The 5,332-nt window shown below is 37.0% G+C and overlaps 1 pseudogene; it reads left to right on the forward strand.

The window, feature by feature from the left end:
• Positions 1-1,599: 1,599 nt before the first annotated feature.
• On the forward strand, positions 1,600-2,093 carry LOC103211666 (annotated as a pseudogene).
• Positions 2,094-5,332: the final 3,239 nt, after the last annotated feature.

The raw sequence follows: 5,332 nt of genomic DNA on the forward strand, positions 1-5,332 counted from the left end.
TGCTTTTTTCTTTATGTCTAAGGTGGGTCTCTTGCAGGCAGCATATCAATGAATCTTCTTTTCTTATCCAGACTGCCACTTTCTCTTGAATGGTGTATTTAGTCCATTCATATTGAGTGTAATTAGTGATAGGTATGAATTGATTCCTGACATTCTATTTTTTTTTTTTTTGTCATTTTTTGGAGATTTCCTTGGTCCAAATACTCTTCTGTGCTGAGTTCATTTTGTTATCAATTGTATTCTCTCTTTTCTTCTGTATTGTTGGTTTTGTGCTTACTAAGCCCATAAGTTTTCCTTTTTTTTTTTAGGGGGATTTTCTCTGTGGTCACCTTGGGGTGATTTCTTGTTTCTATATTTTTGGGACAGTCTGTTCTATAAGGCCATTGTCATGTTTTCCTCTCCATTTGTAAGTTTTGTTCCTAGAACTTTTATTCCCTCTATTTGCTTTGTTGGTGGCGTCACATGCAGATTGATTCCCTTCTTTCTTTGTTTACAATGTTTTATGAGCTTATATTGAGCATCTATTTCTGATTTGGATTTAAAGTTGATGTCACGTGTCTTGATTTTATTGTTCTTTGTTTTGGGTTCTCTATTGGAAGGACTTCCTTAAGCATTTCTTTTAGGGTTCATCTGGTTTTCAAAAATCCCTTAATTTCTCTTGGTCTGAAAATGTCTTGATTTCACCCTCATATTTGAAGGACAATTTGGCTGGATATAGGATTCTTGGTTGGAATTCTTTTCCTTCAGTGTTATATATATGCCATTCCATTGCCTTCTTGCTTTCATGGTTTCTCCAGAGCAATCAGAACTTAGCTGTATTGCTTGTCCATTGTAGGTGACATTTCGTTTTTCCTGGGCTGCTTGGAAGATCCTTTGTTTTTGAGTTTGATTATGATATTTTTTGATGACTTTCTCTTGAGATCTATCCTGTATGGGGTTCTTTGAGCTTATTGGACAAATATGTTTTCTTCCTTCATGATCTGGGGTAAATTTTCTGTTAGGGAGTCTTCCAAAATTTTCTCAGCTTTTTTTCCCCCCTTCTTGTTCTGGAATTCCAATAAGGCATATGTTGTTTCTTTTCATGTCATCCCATATAACTCTTAGGTTCTCTTCATTTCTCTTAAATCTTTGTTCTGATTTTTCTTCATACAGGCTGGTGTCAAGGGATTTATCTTCTGATTGGGAAATGTGCTCTTCAGCCAGTTCTAGCTAATTTTTTTTTGTGCTTACACTGTGTTGTGTGATTCTGTAATTCTAGTATTCATCTTCTGGATCTCTAACTGCTGTTTTTGTATGAGTTCTGATTGTGTATTAATCTTGTTATTTTGTTCTTGAGTGGTTTACTTGAGTTCTTCCAGGGTACTGTCTGTGTTCTCCTTGGTTCTGTTTGGGATTTCCTTAAGTAGAGTTCTAGAAACATATCTTCTAAATTCCTTCTAAGATAATTCTATTGCCTCCTCTTCCTCCATGTTTAATGAGATTTTTGTTTAAGATTTTATTTCTTGAGTGGCCTTGTTCTCTGCCTTTCTTTTCTGCTTGTGCTGACGCAGCCCAGCTCTTGCCAGCCCCTAGTCCACTGTCTTCTTGAGCCCAGACACCATGCCCTCAATTAAGTTGCAGAGTTCTGATGGAGAGATATTTGAAGTTGATGTGGAAATTGCCAAACAATCTGTGACTATCAAGACATCATGTTAGAAGATTTTGGAATGGATGATGAAGGAGATGATGACCCAGCTCCTCTACCAAATGTTAATGCAGCAATACTAAAAAAGGTCATTCAGTGGTGCACCCACCATAAGGATGACCCTCCTCCTCCTGTGGATGATGAGAATAAAGAAAAGAGAATAGATGATATTCCAGTTTGGGACCAAGAATTCCTGAAAGTTGACCAGGGAACACTTTTTGAACTTATTCTGGCTGCAAACTACTTAGACATCAAAGGTTTGCTTGATGTTACATGCAAAACTGTTGCCAACATGATCAAGGGGAAATCTCCTGAGGAGATTTGCAAGCCCTTCAATATAAAAAATCACTTTACTGAAGAGGAAGAAGCCCAGGTATGCAAAGAGAACCAGTGGTGTGAAGAGAAGTGAAATGTGCTTAACACTAAACACTGTAAGGGTTATTCCAAATACTAGTTGCACTGCTCTGTTTATAATTGTTTATTTTAGACAAACAGTAGACAAATGCAGCAGCAAATCAATTGTATTAACAGAATATTATCTTCATTGCATGTGTAGTTTGAGTACGGATTCCAAAACCTATAACTGATTTTCTTCTAGTGTGATCAAAAGTTGTTTTTTTTTTTTGTTGTTGTTGTTTATTTGTTTTGTTTTTTTCTTTGCTCTAAATAAAACTGAACTGTGGGTTCTCTATAGAAAGTGGCATTTTGGGGTTTCCCTCTTTGTAAAGTGATATCTGCCTAGTTTACTGTGTAGTTACCTTTAGTTTAGTGACCTTTTAAAAGTTGGCATTGTAAATAAAACAACTTGCAGAAGTTTGCTGAAATAGAATTAACAAAGTATTATCTTATTCATGAGTTGGAAACTGAAAAAGGGCTATTTGAGGTAAATGATCTGAGTGTGGTTATAAGGATTGTCTTCCAGCTCCCTAGAGTTAAGGAGTACCACTGATAGGGGTTAGCTTGTATGTAGCAAGGCTCCCTTAGTTGAACTTTAAGGCTTGTGTTTGTATTTTAATCCTCTCAACTTTGATTATTTGGTTAGAGACCCAGTTTCTCTACCCACTTTGTGTTTTTTGGGTCGGGGAAGAAATGTAACTAGGCAGTTTGTTAGCTTTTCAATTAAAAAAGACACTTAACTCCTGTGGCATGTCATCTTTTTATAATCACTGTTTCCATGTGGGAAAAACTATTCATATTATTTGCATGTAAAAAATAATTTAATCTTTAACATCAAAACGTGTGGCAAAACCCAGACGGCATCCTTCATGAATGCAAGGTAATTTCAATAAAATGTAAGCTATGTAATATATATATTTCTTTTGTCTTATATGTTTTTTTTTGTTGTTGTTGTTGTTTAATTTGAGGTTGACTGTTGTTTCCTAGAGATTTTGAAGTTGTTGTCTTTAGCTGTTAGTTATGTATTGATTTGTTTTGTCTTGATTTCATGTTTTAATATTTTTGCAAAGGTGGAGCTGGTGTATTTTATTTTTTTTGGTTATTAATTCAGGTGTGCTGGGTTGTTCTGCAGTTTTCTTTGTGATGGTGGAATCACTGTGTGGAAAGTGGATGCAGGTCTCTGTTTATTGTGAACGGGATTTAGGCTTGGAACAAGCAGGTGTTGTGGTAGCTTAATGTGGTTCTTCTACTCTGGTAGCACAGTGCCTAAGGCACTTGACTGCTAACCAGAAGGCTGGTGGTTCAAACCCACCAGCCACTTCTCAGAAGGAAGTGTGGGCAATCTACCTCTGTAGTAATACCATCTCAGAAACCCAAGGAGGGGTTGCTATGAGTCAAGTCTGACTCAACAGCCCATAACAACAAAATCACATTGAATGAAACAGGGGAGAGGTGAGAAAGGTAGGAAAAAAAAAAAAAAAAAAAGGGGGGGGGGGAGAAAAAAGCTCCAAGGTGCCAGTAGGGCATTTCTATGGTTTAGTTCAGCTGCTAATGATGATATTATGTCACTCACAGGCCCACAGTTCAAAATTGGCCAATATCTCAATAGCTAGAGGTCTGCTCTGCTACTTTGTTCTTGGTTCACATAGCTGCAAAAACGGCATACTCCCAGCCCCTCCATGACAAAAAGCTGTCCTGGAAGTGGTGGCTCCAGCCCCATGCCTTGTGGTGCTTGTCCCAGGGCCCACCCACCTGCAGCATGCTTCCCAATTCAGCAGCAACCTGAGCCAGAAGTTTCTCTGCTCTACTTCTTAGAAAAGCAACCCACCCATTAAGCAAAGATCTCAACGTTACTGATAGAAGCCCCTTCTGTGGGTAGACCTCTGGAGTGGCTACTGGCCTTCTGGTGTTCTCCCTTCACTGGCCAGGGAGTTTTCTGTTGATCTCCCTTTGGTCTGTGCACCACAGGGCAAGTTCATTTATTTTGATTCTTCCTGGCTGTTTACCCTGCCTCCACCCCTTTTTTTCCTTTCCTTCTCCACTAAATCTAGCCTTCTCCAACTGAATGAGCTGTTGACAACCCCAGAATCCCTGCTTCAAACTGCTGCAACTAGTTTTTTGAGGCATTAAGATGCTAGAAGGAACAAATGTGTGGGCTACAGGTAAGATGCCATCTTTCCCCATGTATTATTATTATTATTTTTGATATATTGTGGGAATCTATTGGCTAGGATTTTGTTGAAGATTTTTGAGTCTATATTCATGAGGGATATTGTTCTATAGTTTTCCTTTTTTGTGATGTCTTGCCTGGTTTTTGTATCAAGGTTATGCTTGCTTTGTAAAATTAATTTAGGAAGATTCTATTCTTTTCCTACATTCTGGAATAGTTTGAGTAAGATTGGTGTCAGCTCTTCTTTGATCATTTGGTACATTTATCCAGTGAAACCATCTGGGCCAGATAATTTTTTTTTATAACCTGTTCAATTTCTTCTTTTGCTATAGGTCTCTTTAAATTTTCCACCTCAGTCTGTGTTAGTTTAAGTAAGCAGTGTGTTCCTAGAAATCTGTCCATTTCCTCTAGATTTTCAAATTTCTTGGGGTACAGTTCTTCATAGTATCCTGATATTATCCTTTTTATTTCAGTTGGTTCTTTTGTGATGTCACCAAATTCATTTCTTATTCCTGTTATTTGTCTTCTCTCCCTCTTTTTCTTTGTTCAATCTCCAGTGGTTTGTCAGTTTTATTAATCTTTTCAAAAAACCAACTTTTAGTCTTGTTGATTTTTTTCTATTGTCTTACTATTTTCTGTTTCATTGATTTTGCTTGAATCTTTACTATTTCCTTCCTTCTGATGACTGTAGTTTTTTTTTTTTCCTGCTCTTTTTCTAATTGTTGGAGATATTGGGCTAAGGTGTTGATTTTGGGTCTTTCTTCTTTTATGATGTGTGAATTTATCCCCTCCCACTGATCACTGCTTTTGCTGTATCTCAAAGATTTTGGTATGCTGTGTTTTCATTAACACTTGATACACAGAATTTTAAAATTTCTTCTATTATCAGTTGTTCTTAAGGAGGGTGCTGTTCAGTTTCCATGTGTTTGCTCTTTTCTCATTGATCTTCCTGTTGATTTCTAATTTAATAGCATTGTGATATGAGAATATGCTTTGCAGTATTTCAATGTTTTTAAATTTATTAAGGCTTGCTTAATTGGCTAACATATGGTTTATCATGGAGAATGTTCCATGTGCACTGG

Source organism: Orycteropus afer, unplaced genomic scaffold, assembly GCF_000298275.1.
Source record: "Orycteropus afer afer isolate SDZICR_OR568_19922 unplaced genomic scaffold, OryAfe1.0 scaffold00768, whole genome shotgun sequence".
Taxonomy (NCBI): Eukaryota; Metazoa; Chordata; class Mammalia; order Tubulidentata; family Orycteropodidae; genus Orycteropus; species Orycteropus afer.